The sequence below is a fragment of the Tachyglossus aculeatus genome, chromosome 2, assembly GCF_015852505.1.
Source record: "Tachyglossus aculeatus isolate mTacAcu1 chromosome 2, mTacAcu1.pri, whole genome shotgun sequence".
In the NCBI taxonomy this organism is placed as follows: domain Eukaryota; kingdom Metazoa; phylum Chordata; class Mammalia; order Monotremata; family Tachyglossidae; genus Tachyglossus; species Tachyglossus aculeatus.
The window spans coordinates 90,554,170-90,575,384 of NC_052067.1; the positions used below are offsets into that span (position 1 = coordinate 90,554,170).

At 44.3% G+C, this 21,215-nt stretch overlaps 1 protein-coding gene and 1 non-coding gene across 2 annotated transcripts in view; one reads left to right on the top strand and one right to left on the bottom strand.

Moving 5' to 3' along the window:
- The window catches only part of RSPO3 (R-spondin 3), an 86,588-nt gene that overhangs the window by 26,357 nt on the left and 39,016 nt on the right, over positions 1–21,215 (bottom strand). The gene's annotated exons all lie outside the window — the stretch shown is intronic.
- Positions 10,850–10,987, top strand: LOC119924755. Its single transcript, XR_005449451.1, has one exon. It is a non-coding gene; the product is annotated as a small nucleolar RNA SNORA7 (small nucleolar RNA).

Genomic DNA, 21,215 nt, shown 5'->3' on the forward strand with positions numbered 1-21,215 from the left:
CCCATTCCTATAATCTTACCTAGGTATAGCTTCCCTGCTCCCTATATACTATAAACTCAATGTGGGCAGGGAACGTGACTACCAGCTCTGTTATATTGTACTCTCCCAAGTCCTTAATTCAGTGCTCTGCCCACAGTAAATCCTCCCTGCACACTGACAAAACTTCATACAAGGCAACGTATAAAAATACAAAGCAAGCAAAAGAGGGAATGAAATTGAAAATGTAATATATACCAAAGTGGTTTTAGTAAAATTGTGGTATTTGTGGTATTTGCTAAGTGCTTACCATGCACCAAGCATTTTACTAAGCTCTGGAATAGATACAAGATAGTCAAAGACAAGCAGGTGTTCCAAAAGCGAATGTCTTCATCACATACAGTTCAAGGAGGTCCAGTGGATTAAAAATGAAATATAAGATGTTCAAATCTTTATTTCACCATCTGTTTGGTGTACATAGATAAAATAAATGCAACTGGTGTTGCTGATCTTCTTGCAGTATAACTCAGAAGTACTTGGAATTCCAGTGTTAGAAAGACATGTTGAAAAGAGAGGCTGGAGTGGCTCTGAAATATGCATTTTATAACAAATGAGTTGTAAAGAGTTTGTAAAGAGAAACAGTGTGGCCCAGTTGAAAGAGAATGGGTCTAGGAATCTGAGGACCTGGGTTCTAATTCTGTTTCAGCCGCTTGCTTGCTGTAATCTTGGTCAAATCGATTAACTTCTCAGTGTCTCAGTTTCCTCGACTGTAAAATGGGGATTTGATACTTAGTCTGTGAGCCCCACGTGGGACAGGGACTGTGTCTGACCTGACTGTCTTGTAACTACCCCAGCACTTAGAACAGTGCTTGACACCTGGCAAAAAAAGGAAATATTTAAATTACCAATCAGTGGGGCCTGCCAACTGCCATTGGATGCTAAGAACAAATAATTTCATCAAATCTGTGGAGAAGCTGTATTTACATGGTTTATGTAATTACAGAATCAGTGTGGCTTAGTGGATAGAGTATAAGCCTGGGAGTAAGAAGGAACTGGGTTCTAATCCTGACTTTACCATGTCTGCAGTGTGACCTTGGGCAAGTCACTTCACTTCTCTGGACCTCGGTTACCCCATCTGCAAACTGGGGATTAAGACTGTGTGCCCCGTGTGGGACAGGGACTGCGTCTAACCTGATTAATTCGTATCTACCCCAGCACCTAGAATGATGGTTGGTACGTGATAAGCGCTTAACAAAGAAGAAGAAGAAGCAGCGTGGCTCAGTGTAAAGAGCCCGGGCTTTGGAGTCAGAGGTCATGGGTTCAAATCCCGGCTCCGCCAACTGTCAGCTGTGTGACTTTGGGCAAGTCACTTAACTTCTCTGTGCCTCAGTTCCCTCATCTGTAAAATGGGGATTAAGACTGTGAGCCCCCTGTGGGACAACTCGATCACCTTGTAACCTCCCCAGCGCTTAGAACAATGCTTTGCACATAGTAAGCACTTAATAAATGCCATTAAAAAAAACAAATACCATAATTAATATTATTACGGTTTGTTAAACAGACCTAGGGAAACTTTTTAGACTGTGAGCCCGATGTTGGGTAGGGACTGTCTCTATATGTTGCCAATTTGTACTTCCCAAGCGCTTAGTACAGTGCTCTGCACATAGTAAGCGCTCAATAAATATGATTGATTGATTGATTTTAAAAACAAATCCTGACACTTAACTCTTTCAGGAGCCCTGAAAATATTGCGAAATACCCCATCTTTGTCCTGGCCGCCGCTTAACAGCGAACCAACATCTTCAGGGGTATCAGTGGGTTTTAACACTGGTCCATTTCATCCTGCCAGTGTTTCAAACAATAGTTCGGTTCTGTGCTTTCGGCAGTGAAGACTGCAGGTGCTCAAGGCAAAGCCGACTGTGTCTGTCGCTGCACAACCAGAGAACAAGAGGAAGTAAAATTCTGCGTTGGGTCTAACCCTCACCGTAAGAAGATTCTTTGCCTTTTAGAGAGATGCAGCATGGCCTAATTGGGCTGGCAGTCAAGGGACCTGGGCTGTGCCACTGGCCAGCTGTGTGACCTTGGGCAAGTCACTTAACTTCTCTGTGCCTCAGCTCCCTCATCTGCAAAATGAGTATTCAGTATCTGTTCTCCCTCCCATTTGGACTGCGAGCCCCATTTGAGACTTGGCTATCTTTTATCTACCCCAGTACCTAGTACAGTTCTTGACACATAGTAAGCGCTTACCAAATACGACAATTACCGAAAAATGTCCTACGAGAACATCAAACGTTTTACTTTCTTGAAGTAAATCTGGTGAAGGGAGGTTAAGGCATATATTCTAGAGATAGAAAACTGCTTAAAATAAAACCACAGCACAAAACTGGCTTAACATTAACTAGTAATTATGCAGACTTTCAACTAAAATCAAAGGTACCTAAAATAATAGAAGAGAACCAGTACATCTTCATCACTTTTAACAAATCTCCGATATGATGCACTTTTTGGCAAATGCGTTTGAGCTCGGTAACTTAGGGCTGTGGTCCCACTGTCAGGTAACAGAACTGACCTGCAAATGGCCACAGCACCCTCCTGACTGGGAAATTGTGGCTAGGTACTTAGATCAATCAATCAATCAATCAATCGTATTTATTGAGCGCTTACTGTATGCAGAGCACTGTACTAAGCACTTGGGAAGTACAAGTTGGCAACATATAGAGACGGTCCCTACCCAACAGCGGGCTCACAGTTTAGAAGGGGGTGACAGAGAACAAAATAAAACATATTAACAAAATAAAATAAATAGAATAAATATGTACAAATAAAATAAATAGAGTAATAAATACGTACAAACATATATACATATATATAGGTGGTGTGGGGAGGGGAAGGAGGTAAGGCAGGGGGATGGGGAGATGAAGGAGGGGGCTCAGTCTGGGAAGGTCTCCTGGAGGAGGTGAGCTCTCAGTAGGGCAAAAGTTTTCAGTCTCAGTGCAGCAGAAGGGTGAAATTCACAGGGCTATTTTGACGTCGTTTACGCAATTGGGACAACAGGTGTTTCTCTGAGGCCATACAGAAGGAGGATGGGGTGGGTTGGGACTGCTACCTCCTGAATATCTCCTGGTTGGCCCTGAGTTTCGCTTAACTGATAGGATAAGGCTGGCATTTCCCTCCTTAGAAGAGGAAATACTGCACAATTTGAAATGTTTGTTTTGTTCTTACTCCTTCCAGAATTGAATTATTTGGCTGCATGGAGATTCTGCATCTGAATCCATCAGTGGTATTTATTCAGCACTTACTGTGTGCAGGGCACTGTGCCAAGACCTTGGTAGAGTATGTAAAATATTGTCAGGAGACACCATCCCTGCCCACAAGGAGTTGTTCTCAAACTGAGGTCCGAGGGTCTCTGGTGACTGGCTGCTACTTAGCTCATTTTGCACAGGAACCCAAACGGTACAATCAGAAAGGTTGAATCAATCACCTTGACCCCTCCTACCTCACCTCGTTATTTTCCTACTATAATCTGGCCTGCACACTTCGTTTCTCTGATGCTAACCTGCTCTCTGAATTTCAATCTCGTCCATTTGCTGCCGACCCCTCGCCCACATCCTGCCACTGGCCTGAAAAGACCTCCTACTTTATATCCAACAGAAGATCACTTTCCCCAGTTTCGAAACCTTATTAAAAGCACATTTCCGCCAAGACACTTTCCCTGACTAAGGCCTCATTTCCTGTTCTCCTGCTCCCTTCTTCATTATTCTCATACTTGGATTTGCACCCTTCATTTGCTCCTCTCTGAACCCCGAAGCACTTAGGTCTATACCAGTAATTTATTTATTTTTATCAATGTCTGTCTTCCCCTCTAGACTGTAAACTCATTGTGGGCAGGGAACATTATATTGTACTCTCTCAAGTACTTAGTGCAGACACAGTAAGAGCTAAATAAATACAGTAGATTGATTAAATCCTTCCCATACCCTTATTGAATAGTTGACTTTAATGACTCATCATAGCCACAGAAGTGCCAACACTATACCCCTTCCACAACCTGCAATCAGTAAGTAATAATAATAATAATGATAACATTTATTAAGCACTTACTATGTGCTTAATAAATACGATTATTCTAATAAATAAATACGATGATTGATTGATTGATTGATTATGTGTAAAGCACTGTTCTAAGTGCTTGGGAGGTTACAGGGAGATCAAGTTGTTCCCCGGGGGGCTCACAGTCTTCATCCCCATTTTACAGATGAGGTAACTGAGACACAGAGACATGAAGTGACTTGCCCAAAGTCATACAGCTGGCAATTGACAGAGCCGGGATTTGAACCCATGACCTCTGACTCCAAAGCCCGTGATCCTTCCACTGTGACACGCTGTTTCTCAGGTAACTTGGGGTAAACCAGGCAGCCCTTTTCTGAAACATCTTGCCCCGTTTCTTGCTCAGAGGAGCTAACATAGAAGGAAAACAAATATTTCTGTTTTGGTTCTGCCTTGAATTCTTTTAGAAAGTCAGTCTTCCACCCCTTTCTGATATTGTTTTAGTCCTGCATGGAATCAGTTTGGTGCTGGGGTTCCTGGACTACTCCAAAATTTGAGGTTCACTGATCTGCAGCATTCCTGATTCTCTAGGCTAAATAATCTCAGTTCTTCTAATACTACCAGGAATAAGAAGAAGCTTAGCCTAATATAAAGAGCATGGGCCTCGGAGTCAGAAGCTCTGGGTTCTTATTCTGCTCTGCCACTTGCCTGTTGTGTGGCCTTGACCTTCTCTCTGTTTCAGCTTCCTCATCTGCAAAATGGATATTCAATACTTGTTCTCTCTCCTACTTAGTAAACTCCAATGTGGGAGAGGGACTGTATTCAACCTGATTATCTTGTATCTGCCCAGTGCTTACTACAGTGCTTGGTCCTCAGTCTTTACTAACAAATACCTAACAAATGTCACAATTTAATTATTCAATCAAAGGTATTTGAGTGCCTATTGTGTGCCAAGCGCCCTACTAGGTATTGGGGAGAGTACAATGCAGTGGAGTAGGTAGACACAAGGAGCTTTCAGACTAGAGGGATTATTATTGTGGTTATCATTATTATTATTATCATCATCATCATCAATTGGTCCTTGCCAGGAGTACAGGAAAACCAGAAGCAACATGTCCTAGTGGAAAGAGCACAGGCCTGGGTGTCACAAGGACCTGGGCCCTAATCCCAGCTCTGCCACTCTTCTGCTGTATGACCTTTGGCAAGTCACTCACTTCATTCATTCATTCATTCATTCATTCATTCAATCGTATTTATTGAGTGCTTACTGTGTGCAGAGCACTGTACTAAGCGCTTGGGAAGTACAAGTTGGCAACATATAGAGACAGTCCCTACCCAACACCGGGCTCACAGTCTAGAAAGGGGAGACAGACAACAAAACAAAACACATGGTCAGGTGTCATCAGAATAAATAGAAGTAAAGCTAGATGCACATCATTGACAAAATAAATAGAATAGTAAATACGTACAAGTAGAATAAATAGAGTAATAAATCTGTACAAACATATGTACAGTTGCTGTGGGGAGAGGAAGGAAGTAGGGCTGGGGGGATGGGGAGGGGGAGAGGAAAAAGGGGGCTCAGTCTGGGAAGGCCTCCAGGAGGAGGTGAGCTCTCAGTAGGGTTTTGAAGGGAGGAAGAGAGCTAGCTTGGCAGATGTGCAGAGGGAGGGCATTCCAGGCCAGGGGGAGGATGTGGGCGGGGGTCGATGATGGGAAAGGCGAGAACAAGGCCTAGTGAGGAGTTAAGAGGCAGAGGAGCGGAGGGTGCGGCCTGGGCTGGAGAAGGAGAGAATGGAGGTGAGGTAGGAGTGGGCAAGTTGATGGACAGCCTTGAAGCCGAGAGTGAGCAGTTTTTGTTTGATGCACAGGTTGACTAGTAGCCACTGGAGATTTTTGAGGAGGGGAGTGACATGCCCAGACTGTTTCTGCACAAAGATGATCCAGGCAGCAGCGTGAAGTATAGACTGAAGTGGGGAGAGACAGGAGGATGGGAGATCAGAGAGGAGGCTGATGCAGTAATCCAGTCGGGATAGGATGAGAGATTGAACCAGCATAGAGATTGAACTTCTCTATGCCTCAGTTACCTCATCTGTAAATTGGGGAGTGAGACTGTAAGCCCCATGTGAACCTGATTAGTTTGTATCTACCCCAGCACTTAGTACAGTGCCTGGAACATAGTAAGTGCTTAACAGACACCATAAAATAATAATAATGGTGGTATTTGTTAAGCGCTTACTATGTGTAAAGCACTGTTCTAAGAGCTGGGGTAGATACAAGATAATCAGGGTGTCCCACATGGGGCTCACAGTCATAATCCCCATTTTACAGATGAGGTAACTGAGGCCCAGAGAAGTTAAGTGATTTGCCCAAACTCACACAGCTGATAAGTGGCAGAGACGGGATTAGAACTCACAACCTCTGACTCCCAAGCCCACACTCTTTCCACTAAGCCACGAGTGAGTCAAATTACCCAGTGTGGCCTAGTGGAAAGAACCTGGGTCCTGGGAGTCAGAGGACTTGGGTTCTAATGCCGGTTCTGCCCTTTGTCTGCTTTGTGACCTTAGGCAAGTAATTTCACTTCTCTTTGTCTTAGTTGCCTCATCTGTAAAATGGGGATTGCAGCTGTGAGCCCAATGTGGGACAGGGACTGTGTTCAATCTGATCACCCCAGCGCTTGCATCTACCCCAGCACTTAGTACAATGCCTTGCACATAGTAAACTCTTAACAAATGCCACAATTATTGCTATTATTATTATTATTATTATTTAATTTACCTCTAATTGACAGGAAGCAGCATGGTCTAGTGGAAAGACCACCAGCCTGGGAGTCAGAGCACCTGGGTTCTAACCCTGGCTCCACCACATAAGTACTACGTGACCTTGGGCAAGTCACTTAATTTCTGTGTGCCTCAGTTCCCTCATCTGCAAGTTGGGGATTTAATGCCTGTTCTCCCTCCAACTTAGACTGTGAGCCCCATGTTGTAGCTACCCCAGTACTTGGTAAAGTGCTTGGCATACAGTAAGAGTTTAACAAATTAACACAATGATTTGTCACTTTCATTCTTCATCCCCACCCACTTATCCCACTGCCACCTGGAGTGAATCTTAGAACACAAGGGTGCAATCTAGTTAAAAAGTTTGTGTACCAGGCAGAAGTGTTGCCAGGAAATTTGGTGTGTTCCCAACTTTAATAAAGAGCATGTACTTCCATGAGGGTGGATGCCCAGAAAGGCAGCCATCTCCGGAGTCTGCCAAAGATTTTGGAGGGAAAATTGTTAGGCTGGATGGGCTCCTGGCCTGACCTAGTAATAGCCTTGCTATGACCATTCATCCTGCATAATCGTTCCCTATATTTTATCAGACCACAGAACTGCAAAAATTTGCCAACATTCGCAGGGTCTACAGGAAATAATGATTTAAAGCAACGGTGCTGGTATTGCTTCTCTTCCTAATGAAATCCTTTCTTTGGCACTCAGAGATGGCCCCGAACATCTGTACATTTGTTTGGCCAAACGAACGAACAACCCCCCCCCGGGCTACTGATAAAGTCTGTCTGTGCCGTGCTGCTTAACAGCTAGGTCTCTGCGTAAATATTTTCTTCTGACTTGCCAACAACTCTATCAACTAGTTATTTCCACTGCTGACACTACAACAACATACGTCCAGTTAGCCAATAGTACATGCTTGGGGTTTTGAGATATCTTTTTCTTTATCACCCCGGGGGGAGAAAAAAAAAAGCCTAGTTATTCTGCCCTTGCTAGCAGTGAGTGTGCAATGTAAAGTTCTGGAACAAAATTTTTAGCTGTTGCTAAGGGAGGTTTGTACCTTCTTGAGGGACGGAAACCGCTATAATTCCTATTGCGGTGAAAGGAGAACAGAAGGGAGGGGTAAACTGGATGAAGAAGACCCAGGATGTATCAGAGAGATAGTAACATTTTGTAATAACTATAGTACTTAAGTGTTTACTATGTGTCAAGCACTGTTCTAAGCACTGGGGTGGATTCAAGTTAAGTTTGGACACAGTCCCTGTCCCATACGGGGCTCACACTCTTAATCCCCATTTTATAGATGAGGTAACTGAGGCACAAAGAAGGGAAGTGACTTGTCTAAGGTCACACAGCAGACAAGTGGAGGAAGTGGGACTAGAACCCAGATCCTTCTGGCTCCCAGGCCGGTGCTCTATCCACTAAGCCACACTGCTTATCTGAGGCAGCATGAACTGTATCTATCTGCTACTTAACAGTGGGCTCCTTTGTGAGCAATGCCCTGGTTAAGAGAATGCTTATTTTTGGTGAACCCTAATTAGAGGCTAAAACATCCTCATAAGGTGATCGTCTTAATATGATGAGGTGTTCTTGCCTCCCTTATGATTTAAGAACTGTAGAAGTTCAGAGGCATTTTATTTCAAAAAATAAAAAAACTCAAAAATTGCAAAAAATTGACTTTTTTTTCCTTAATGGCATTTGTTAAGTGCTCACTATGTTCCAGGCTCTGTACTAAGTTCTTGGATAGGTACAAGCTATTCAGGTTGGACTCAGCTCAGTTCTACATGGGGCACACAGTAGTAATCCCCATTTTACAGATGAGGTAACTGATGCACAGAGAAGTTGCTACCTGCCTAAGTTCCCAGAGCCAACAAGTGTCGGAGATGGGATTAGAACTCAGATCCTTCCGACTCCCAGGCCTGCTGCACTCTACCCTCTAGCCCAGGCTGCTTCTTAACTTTTGGGTCATTTAAATTAATTTGTCAATATAGTGTGAAGAAGCCTGCTTCCCCCTGTCCAGTGGCGTTTACTGTGGATGCACCAGATATAGTTGGAATCTCAGGGGGAGTGAAAAGATGGGAGAGGGCTAGGACTGTAGTTCTAAACCCATCCAAGGCAGGAATCTCAGGACAGAAAATGTGTGAGGAGGCTCGCACTGTGGTCCTAAACCCATCTGGTGAAGTGTGACAGCAAGACGGGCAACTTGGCTGTGTGATCTTGGGATCCAACTTCCACAAGCAGGACAAGGTGGAATCCAATCCCATTTTTGAAATGGGGATTCATCTCCCTCCACACCCTCCAGAATTGTAAACTCCTCCAAGTGAGAGACTATTCATTCTTTCATCCATTCAATCGTATTTATTGAGCGCTTACTGTGTGCAGAGCACTGTACTAAGCGCTTGGGAAGTACAAGTTGGCAACATATAGAGACGGTCCCTACCCAACAGTGGGCTCACAGTCTAGAAGGGGGAGACAGAGAACAAAACAAAACATATTAACAAAATAAAATAAGTAGAATAAATATGTACAAGTAAAATAAATAGAGTAATAAATACATACAAACATATATACATATATACAGGTGCTGTGGGGACGGGTACAGCCATGCCCAGCAGATTAGTAAAAGACTAATTACTAAAAATTACTAAATTACTAAAGACTAATTGCTAATGGACCTGTTACTACAGTAAAAGACTGTAGTAAAAGACTACATCTTTTACTTCCATTTTACGTTCCCAAGCATCTAGTAGAGTGCTCTCCACCCAGTAAGTGCTCACTGTTGCACTGTACTCTCCAGAAACAGTGTGGCTCAATGGAAAAAGCTCGGGCTTGGGAGTCAGAGGTCATGGGTTCTAATCCCTGCTCTGCCACTTATCAGCTGTGTGACTTTGGGCAAGTCACTTAACTTCTCAATGCCTCAGTTACCTCATCTGTAAAATGGGAATTAAGACTGTGAAGCCCACGTGGGACAACCTGATCACCTTGTATCCTCCCAGCACTTAGAACAGTGCTTTGCACATAGTAAGCGCTTAACAAATACCATCATCATTATTATTATTAGAACAGTTCTCTGCCAAATGAAGTGCTCAATAAATACCATTGACTGATCAGATTGGCAGTGATGATGACGATGATGATGACGGTGGCAACCCCAAATGAAAACATCTTTTTTTTCCCCATTCTGGACAAACTTTGTTTCCGATCTTGAAGATTGGGCTGAGAAAATGAAGGGGCATGTCCTCCCAATTCTGAATCGGGTATCAGGAGGAAGGAAACAACAACGGGGAGGGAGACTGATTGAATGCCCATTTGGGGATATTGAATGTCCGGTGACTTTTTGCACGTGCAAACCCGCAGCCTTACGATTTCATTCCAGTAGAGTGGGCTGCTGACAGGGTAAGCATCTGAATCTGGGACCCTTTTAACTAGCACTAAAACCCTTCACAATGGGCATCCCCTTCCCTCTGCTAGACTGTAAGCTCCTTAAAGATAGGGATCATGTATATGCACAGTACTTTACTCTCGCTAGCATTTAGTAATAATAATAATAATGATGATGGCATTTATTAAGTGCTTACTATCTGCAAAGCACTATTCTAAGTGCTGGGGAGGTTACAAGGTGATCAGGTTGTCCCATGGGGGGCTCACAGCCTTAATCCCCATTTTACAGATGAGGTAACTGAGGCACAGAGAAGTGAAGTGACTTGCCCAAAGTCACACAGCTGACAATTGGCGGAGCCGGGATTCGAACCCATGACCCCTGACTCCAAAGCCCATGCTCTTTCCACTGAGCCACGCTGCTTTTCTATGAAGTACAGTACTGTGCTCTGCACCCAGTATGAGCTCAATAAACTCCATGGATTGGTTATTGTCCCGTCTGGGGCTGGGCTGGATGGTGACTAGCTGAACTTCAGATTGATGGGAAAATCAGGGAAGGCCAGTTGGGTCTCCATGAAGGAATGGGATAAAGGGCAAGGGGGTTAATGCTATTGCTTGATTGGGAGAGGTGAGCATTATCCTATGATAATTCTGGTATTTGTTAAGTGCTTACTATATATCAACCCCTCTCAGGGTCACACTTGGAGAGTTTCCAGTACTCTACCAGTCCTGACTACAGGAGGGAGAGTCAGGCAGAGGCATACTCATTCCATTCCTAGCTTGGACAATGGCTAGCGAGTGGAAGGCAATCTGCTACAAGTCAAAGCTCACCCATGCTGGGCAGCAGCGGCATGGGAGAGAGTCGAAGGTGGAGACTCAAGTTTACTGCGCGGAAGGAGGCAATGGTAAACCACTTCCATATTTTTACCAAGGAAACTCATGGATACACTACCAGAATGATTGCAGATGGAGGTGGGGCGTTCTGGGAGAGATATGGTTTTTTTTTCATTTATTAAGCGCTTACTACGTGCAAAGCACTGTTCTAAGCACTGGGGAGGTTACAAGGTGATCCGGTTGTCCCACGGGGGGCTCACAGTCTTAATCCCCATTTTACAGATGAGGTAACAGGCACAGAGAAGTTAAGTGACTTGCCCAAAGTCACACAGCTGGCAATTGGTGGAGCCGGGGATTTGAACCCATGACCTCTGGCTCCAAAGCCCAGGCTCTTTCCACTGAGCCACGCTGCTTCTCTGATATGTCCATGACATTGCTTTGGGTTGGACAGGACTTGACAGCATGAGATGACAATAATTTATCAAACACTGATCAAAGAGCAGATGATGAAGCTAAGACCCAGTGACTTGCCCTTAGGAGTTACCTGGCCTCAGAAACATCCCCAGGAGAAGATAAATTGGGACAATTGCTCTGGACCCTAGTCTTTATGGGACCCCACCTCTCCTTTTTTATGGTATTTGTTAAGCATTTACTATGTGTCTAGTCCTGTTCTAAGCCCTGGAATAGATACAATTTATTAATACTGGATACAGTCCCTATCCCGCATGGAGCTCACAGTCTAAGTAGGAGGGAGAACCAGTGTTAAATCCCCATTTTGCAGTTGAGGAAACTGAGGCCACTGAGAAGTCAAGTGGCTTCCCCAAGGTCACCCAGCAGGCAAGTGGTGGAGCCAGGATTAGAACCCAGGTCCTCTGGCTCCCATGTCCATGCTCTTTCCACTAGTCCACAATCCCTGTATGAAAAGAAGTCACTTGGTTTGGGGCAAATAGTCCCAGGTGGAAGCCAAGAACCAATGTGGTGCAAAGACCTGGTCCTGCAGGGTAATGGAAGGTGCAGGGAGGGGAATCACTTTACCTACACCCAAAAGGTAGTCCTGTTCCTTCAACACTGTTCCTAGAAGCAGCATGGCATAGTGGATAGAGACCTCTGGGAGTCAGAAGGTCATGGATTCTAATCGCAGCTCTGCCATTTGACTACTGTGTGACCTTGGTTAAGTCACTTCACTTTTCTGTACCTCAGTTACCTCATCTGTAAAATGGGGATTGAGACTGTGAGCCCCACATAGGACAGGAACTGTGTCCAACCCATTTTACTCATATATGCCCCAGTGCTTAGTACAGTGCCTGGCACATAGTAAGCACTTAACCAATACCATAATTATTAATTCTTCTTCTTATTATTGTTATTAACACTCTCCCCTCCACCACTGGAGCCAGTTAGAAGTGATGTCCCCGCAACCAACCGATTTGTTTGGGACTCGGAAGAACTGAGATCTGATTGCAGATCAGCTACTGGCCTAACTTGGGCAAGTCAAGTAACCTTTCTGGTGGTCTCAGCTTTATCATAGAATAATGCCTGCTTCTCCTGATCAATCAATTAATCAGATGTATTTATTGAACACCTATTGAGCCCTGTATTAAAAGTGCTCCTGCATCTCAAGGAGATAATAATAATCTAAATAGGTAAGCAGACACAAGAATAATTTCCAAATAGGAGGAAGTAGACAGCGGAAAGAAAAATATGTGGGAAATCAAGTGATTAAATAACAGTGATGGAATTTTTTAAGCATTTACTATGTGTCAAGCACTGTTCTAAGCAGTGGGGTAGATACATGTTAATCAGGTTGTACACAGTCCCTGTCCCACATAGGACTCACAATTTTAATCCCCAGTTTACAGATGAGATAACTGAGGCACAGAAAAATGAAGCGGCTTACCCAAAGTCACCAAACAGACAAATGGAGGAGCTGGGATTAGAACCTAGGCCCTTCTGATTTCTAGGCCCGTGCTCTAAATAATGAATGGAGTATGTAAATTCATATGTACCAAAGTGATGCCGATGTTGCTGATGGAATAGTTGAGAGGATATGATCTGGTGAGAAGAAAAATTAATCACAAGGAAAACCTCCTAGAAGAGGTGAGATTTCAGAAGGGCTTTGAAGACGGGGTGAGCCAGAGTCTGGGAGATTCAAAGAGAGAAGGAATTCCAGGCAAGAGAAAGAGCATGATCTAGGGGTCAGAGATGAGAGAGTTGAGAATGAGGCTCAGTGAGAAGGTAAATTATAGGGATGTCTGGAGGACAAAATGAGAGAAATAATGAAAAAGTGCCTTAGAAAAACAAAAGCACACTGCAAATTCAAGTACACTCAGTTCTGCCATAATGTGTTTTTTTCCCAACATATTTGGGCGAGGGCCCTGTTAGGGAATTTAGGAAGGTTCACCCAACCACCGAATCTGTTTAGCTACAGGGCACACCGTGTCAGGAGAAATGAATTGTGTGCACACGCATGAAGGTGAAACGGGTGAGTTATCTTCAGCATGGGATTGTGGAAGAGCACAATCCCCACGTTGTCAGCAAGGGGAAGGGACTACCTTTCTGCTGTAAGCCAGGTTATGTTCCCTTCTTACTGAGTTTTAAAATATACGCTTTAACCAGCCAGGAAGGAGGCTTGGCCTTCTCAGATAGAGAAGCTGAGAAGCAGCATGGCATAGTGGATAGAGCATGGGCCTGGGAATCAGAAGGTCATGGGTTCTAATCCCGGCTTCACCATTTGTCTGCTGTGTGACCGTGGGCAACAGTTACCTCTTCCGTAAAATGGGGATTGAGACTGTAAACCCCAGGTGGGACAGGGACTGTGTCCAACATGATTTGCTTGTATCCACCCCAGCTCTTAGTACAGTGCCTAGCACACAGTAAGAGCTTAATACCATAATATACATATATATGCATATACATATATATGTATATAAATATGCACATATATCTGTGGAATGTATTTTTTTTTTATTTTTCCAGGTGTCCTGCATCACCTTGTGGCTCTTGCTCTAACATTTCAGAAGCAGAACTTTAGAGACCCAAGCTCCTCCACTAGATTGTATGGTCCTCGAGGGCAGGGATTCTTGACTACCAACTTAGTACAGTGCTCCGCATAGTAAGCACTCAATAAGTACCACTCATTGATGGAGCGATCTCTGATCGAGGCCATGTTACGCTCTTGATTTTGACCTGAGAACCTGTGTCGGACAGAGAAGTATGTATTCCGCCAGTGAATCAGCCATCCCTTCAGCAATGTTTTGAGAGACAAGAGAAATGTCCAATTAGGTAGAGTTGGCGTTTCGGACTGGCTTCAAGCATTTTCATGGGGAGGGGGTGGGACACAAGTGTACCAGTGTGGCTCCGTGGAAAGAACGCGGGCTTGGGAGTCAGAGGTCATGGGTTTGAATCCCAGCTCAGCCACTTGTCAGCTGTGTGGCCTTGGGCAAGCCATTTACCTTTTCTGTGCCTCAGTTACTTCATCTGAAAAATGGGGATTAAGACTGTGAGCTCCACATGGGACAACCTGATCACATCGCACATAGTAAGTACCATCATTATTATTACCCCTCTAGACTGTAAGCTCGTTGCGGGCAGGAAATGTGTCTGTTGTTGTATTGTACTCTCCCAAGCGCTTAGTACAGTGCTCTGCACATGATAAGTGCTCAATAAATCTGATTGGCTGACTGACCCCTTGAGTGCCAGGGACTGTGTCGAATTCTCAGCTATGTTTTCTCTTCCAGGGTTTAGAATGGGGCTCTTCACATCGTCAATCAATCAATCGTGTTTGTTGAGTACTTACTATGGGCAGAACATTGAACTAAGCGCTTGAGGGAATTCAGTACAACAGAATTAGCAGGCATGTTCCCTGCCCATAACAAGCTTACAGTCTTCTTGGGGGAGACTTCAGTCTTACTAAATACTATTACTACTAATGCTACTATCATCATCATCAATCGTATTTATTGAGCGCTTACTGTGTGCAGAGCACTGTACTAAAGTGCTTGGGAAGTACAAGTTGGCAACATATAGAGACAGTCCCTACCCAACAGTGGGCTCACAGTCTAAAAGGGGAGACAGAGAACAAAACCAAACATACTAACAAAATAAAATAAATAGAATAGATATGTACAAGTAAAATAAATAAATAGAGTAACAAATACTAGCTGATCCTTTGCTGATTTACCCAATAAGAAGAAGTCCACATGGGAAAACCCTACTGATCATGTTTGCCCAACTGAAACAGCATGGCCTAGTGGATACAGCACAAACCTGAGAGTCAGGAGGAGCTGAGTTTTAGTCCCACTTCCTCCACTTGTCTGCTGTGTGACCTTGGGCAAGTCATTTAACTTCCCTGTGCTTCAGTTACCTCATTTGTAAAATGGGGATCGAGACTATAAACCCCACATGGGTCAGGGACTGTGTCCGACCTAATGATCTTGACCAGCCTAATGATCTACCCCAGCACTAAGTACAGTGTCTGGCGCATAGTAAGTGCTTAACAAATACCATAAAAAAACTGATTCTCAAAGTTGATAAGAACACGATCCAGGAGAAGATGATTACTGGACCAGACCGGTGGTTCATCCAGCCCGGAATTCAGTCCCCAACAGTGACACCAGGGTGGTTGAACAAATCATAGAGTGCCATCCCCCCGCCTTACCTCCTTCCCTTCCCCACAATCAATCGTATTTATTGAGCACCTACTGTGTGCAGAGCACTGTACTAAGCGCTTGGGAAGTACAAATTGGCAACATATAGAGACAGTCCCTATCCAACAGTGGGCTCTATGTATATATGTTTGTACGTATTTATTACTCTATTTATTTTACTTGTACATATATTTATTCTACTTATTTTATTTTGTTAATATGCTTTGTTTTGTTGTCTGTCTCCCCCTTCTAGACTGTGAGCCCACTGTTGGGTAGGGACCGTCTCTACATGTTGCCAACTTGTACTTCCCAAGCGCTTAGTACAGTGCTCTGCACACAGTAAGCGCTCAATAAATACGATTGAATGAATGGAGTGGATTCCCTCCCAGCCATCCATCTATAGACGGACCATCCAATGCCCACAACTCTCTTCACAACTCTTGAGAAACATAGCAGAAAGAGCCAGGGCTTGAGAGTCAGAGGTCATGGGTTCTAATCCCACCTCTGCCACTTGTCTGCTGTGTGACCTTGGGTAAGTCACTTAAAAGTTCTCTTTGCCTCAGTTACCTCATCTGTAAAATGGGGATTAAGACTGTGAGCTCCACGTGGGATAACCTGATTACCTTGTTTCTACCCCCTGCGCTTAGAACGGTGTTTGGCACATAGTAAGCGCTTAGCAAATGCCATTCTCTCTCTCCTCTACACCCCTGAATTTTCCATGTGACACTGGAGTGGTCCGTAGTAATTTCCATAAAAGGGTTCAGAACCGCCTGATGAGAGACGCAACCACACTATTTTTAAACATGCGAGGTTTTAGTGTCTGTTAGTAAAAGGAAATCCAGTTAATCATCTAGTGTTAGAGTTCAAAAATAGAAGCCAGTCAACAGTCTGAAGATAGAAATGAGCAATTCTGAGATATGCCTCCCACTGTCCGGCTCTATCAAGGACTACATGGCCTAGTGGGAGTCAGGAGGTCCTGGGTTCTAATCCCGGCTCCGCCACTTTGCTGTGTGATCTTGAGCAAGTCACGTAACTTCTCTGTGCCTCAGTTCTCTCATCTGTAAAATGGAGATTGCGACTGTGAGCCCCACATGGGATGGGGACTGTGTCCACCTCAGCACTTAGTACAATGTCTGGCAAGTAGTAAGCGCTTAACAAATACCATTATTATCATTATTATTATTACTGGTCACTTGTGGTCTCTTTCTGAGAACCGCCACTGACATTGTGCTCCACGATGCTTTCAGTTCTTCAGCATATTATAAATTGTGTCTCCCTCTCAAGACTGTGAGCTCACTGTGGGGAGGAAACATGCTTACCAGCTCTGTTGCATTATAGTCTCTTAAATTTAGTACAGTGCGCTGTGCACAGTAAGCGCACAATAAATACCACTGATTGATTCAGCATAAATTGGGAGAGCATGAAAATGCCTTCCGTGTTAATGAATGGCAGGCTTCCTAGTCTATTTCCCCCATTCACACCCAACTACTTGTTTCCGTCTCTCTGTTTTATAGTAATCCTATTTTCCAGAAAGAAATCTGGTGGGTGGGTATAAAACCCATTTGTAATCTTCTGCTTAAACCTCCCTTCTCGTTAACACATTCACTGTGCTTACACAATTTGATGGGTTTGGGCAGAAATTTATTTTTAGCACGTAGTATTTTCTCCGTTCTGGCCTTGGAGTTTAATTCCTCAGTCAAGGTTAAAATGCACTATGCCCCAAATTATGCATACAGTCCCTGTCCCACAGGGAAACTGATTAAATGTCCATTTTGGGATATTATATATCGGATGTCTTTAGGTGGTTTAATGGGTTCGGGGGGGGATTCTTCCCCCTTTCTTGAGTGGGAAGAAAGAAATGGTAAAGGGCTGCGACTCAATCAATCAATCATATTTATTAAGCACTTACTGTGTACAGAGCACTGTACTAAGCGCTTGGGAAGTGTCTCCCACTAGTTTATGCTGGGCATAGAGATGAGGGGACCTGATTGGGCAGGGAGAGGAATGAAGTGGGAGGACAGAGAGCCGGGTGGAGCCAACCCAGTTTGCAGAACTAGTTGTAGTAGTGTTTGGGGATGGGGTGAGGGAGAGACTAGGGGACTCCCCAGTTTCAAGAGTTTGAATAGCTGGCCTGGCTCCTCCAGGCAGGAGAAGCAGAGCCACACAGTAAAGATCAAATTGGCTAATTTCTCCAAGCCTTGGGGGAGGGAGGAAGGGTTGTTAAAGGGCAGAACAATCGTGCCTTCTTCCAGGAAGTAGTTTTGCTTCCTAAAATTCTCCTCCCACTCCACTTCCAAACAATTCCCCAAATGACCCTGCCTTGCCTGAACTGCAACCCCAGAAGGCTTGCCTGGGATCGCCAGCAACCTAGACCCTGGCAGCAAACACTTCCACTGAGTCTCTGTGGGGGATGCTGCCTGCTCGCTTTCATTCCCTGAAGGTTCATTCATTCGTTCAATCATATTTACTGAGCACTTACTGTGAGCAAAGCACTGTACATATCTATTCTATTTATTTTATTTTGTTAATATGTTTGGTTTTGTTCTCTGTCTCCCCCTTTCAGACTGTGAGCCCACTGTTGGGTAGGGACTGTCTCTATATGTTGCCAACTTGTACTTCCCAAGTGCTTAGTACAGTGCTCTGCACAAAGTAAGCGCTCAATAAATACGATTGATTGATTGATTGTACTAAGAGCTTGGGAGAGTACAGTATAACAATAAACAGACAAATTTCCTATCCATAACAAGCTTACAGTCTTGTCTGAGACACTGTAAAAAACTGCTCTCTAAATCAATCAATCAATCAATCAATCAATCAATCAATCGTATTTATTGAGCGCTTACTGTGTGCAGAGCACTGGACTAAGCGCTTGGGAAGTACAAGCTGGCAACATATAGAGACAGTCCCTACCCATCAGTGGGCTCACAGTCTAGAAGGGGGAGACAGAGAACAAAACCAAACATACTAACAAAATAAAATAAATAGAATAGACAGGTACAAGTGAAATAAATAAATAAATAGAGTAATAAATATGTACAATCATATATACATATATACAGGTGCTGTGGGGAAGTGAAGGAGGTAAGATGCGGGGGATGGAGAGGGGGACGAGGGGGAGAGGAAGGAAGGGGCTAAATGACCTCTTCTGAGAGCTGCAGGGCACCCAGAGAGGTCAGCTCATTCTCCCCCTTTGCCAGGGCAAAATCCAGGCTGGAGAGAAGACTTCATGAGAGGTCAATGGGCCCCGGACCATGCTCCCACCCTGCCAACAAAAGGATAATTGAGCCAACTACTTGCCCAAATTCTCCATTTTTTTATGGTATTTGTTAAGCACTGACTATGTGCCTGGCATTGTACTAAACGCTGGAGTAGATACAAGTTAATCAGGTTGGACACAGTCCATGTCCCACATGGGGCTCACACTCTTAATCCCCATTTGACAGACGAGGTCACCGACGCACGGAGAAGTTAAGCGACTATCCCAAGGTCACGCAGCAGAAAAGTGGCAGAGTCGGGATTAGAACCCAGGTCCTCTGACTCCAAGGCTCATGCTCTATCTACTAGGTGATGCTGCTTCCCATTTTCCATTCGGTCTCAAACTCCAGAAAAATGCATCAGCAGTCACATCTGCCCGGGACAAATCTAACTCTCAGGGCTGAGCAGCAGCAAGCCAGAGGAGTACCGTAACAAGAAGTTTGTTGCTGGAGTCACTTCCACTTGTAAACAATAATAATGAAGAGGGTATTTATCATGTGCTCACTATGGGTCAAAGTTAAACCTTGTGGGCAGGGAACGTGTCTACAGTGTGGGTCAGTGGAAAGAGCCGGGGCTTTGGAGTCAGAGGTCATGGGTTCAAATCCTGGCTCCGCCACTTGTCAGCTGTGTGACTTTGGGCAAGTCATTTCACTTCTCTGTGCCTCAGTTCCCTCATCTGTAAAATGGGGATTAAGACTGTGAGCACCCCACAGGACAATCTGATTACCTTGTAACCTTCCCAGTGCTTAGAACAGTGAGGACTAGGGCTGGGGGGCCCACGGGCGGTGGCCACAGGGGCCAAAGGGCAGGACCCTCGTCCCCCTCTCCATCCCCCCCATCTTACCTCCTTCCCTTCCCCACAGCACCTGTATATATGTATATATGTTTGTACATATTTATTACTCTATTTATTTTACTTATACTTATCTATTCTATTTATTTTATTTTGTTAGTATGTTTGGTTTTGTTCTCTGTCTCCCCCTTCTAGACTGAGAGCCCACTGTTGGGTAGGGACTGTCTCTATATGTTGCCAGCTTGTACTTCCCAAGCGCTTAGTACAGTGCTCTGCACACAGTAAGCGCTCAATAAATACGATTGATTGATTGATTGACCCGGAAGCCCACCCTGACCGACAGGTGCGGGCTGGAGAGGAGGGGCAGGGTGGTGGTCTCAGAGATGCCCTCAGACTGCTGTGTGATCCCGCCAACCCTCCTTGTGGCCCTTAGGATCTCTCTGTCTTGCAGGGTTGGGATTGTCACTCTTTGTTGTTCTATTTTATCATCAATCGTATTTATTGAGCGCTTACTGTGTGCAGAGCACTGTACTAAGTGCTTGGGAAGTACAAGTTGGCAACATATAGAGACAGTCCCTACCCAACAGTGGGCTCACAGTCTAAAAGGGGCTCACAGTCTAAAATCTTACTCTCCCAAGCGCTTAGTACAGTGTTCTTCCCACAGTAAGCACTTAATAAATATGACCAAATGAATGAAGCAGCATGGCTCAGTGGAAAGAGCCCAGGCTTCGGAGTCAGAGGTCATGGGTTCAAATCCCAGCTCCGCCACTTGTCAGCTGTGCAACTTTGGGCAAGTCACTTAACTTCTCTGTGCCTCAGTTACTTCATCTGTAAAATGGGGATTAAGACTGTGAGCCCCACGTGGGACAACCTGATCACAATGTAACCTCCCCAGCACTTAGAACAGTGCTTTGCACATAGTAAGTGCTTAATAAATGCCATTATCATTATTATTAACAGTGCTTTACACATAGTAAGCACTTAATAAATGCCATTATGATTATTATTAACAGTGCTTTGCAAATAATAAGCACTTAATAAATGTCATTATTATAATTATTATTACCAACTCTTTATGTTGCACTCTCCCAAGCTCTTGGTACAGTGCTCTGCACACAGTAAGCACTCAATAAATATCTTTGATAAGGTAGACAAGATCACATCACCAGATCACAAAGTGTTCCTGCTCCACGTGGAACACTCAGACCAAGAGGTAGAGAGTGCAGATATCTTACCCCCATCTTACAGGAGAGAGAACTGAGGCACAGAAAAGGATAGTGGCTAATCCAAGGTCACGCGGCAATCAATCAATCATATTTATTGAGCGCTTACTGTGTGCAGAGCACTGTACTAAGCATTTGGGAAGTACAAGTTGGCAACATATAGAGACAGTCCCTACCCAACAGTGGGCTCACAGTCTAAAAGGGGGAGACAGAGAACAAAACCAAACATACGAACAAAATAAAATAAATAGAATAGATATGTACAAGTAAAATAAATAGAGTAATAAAATAAATAAAT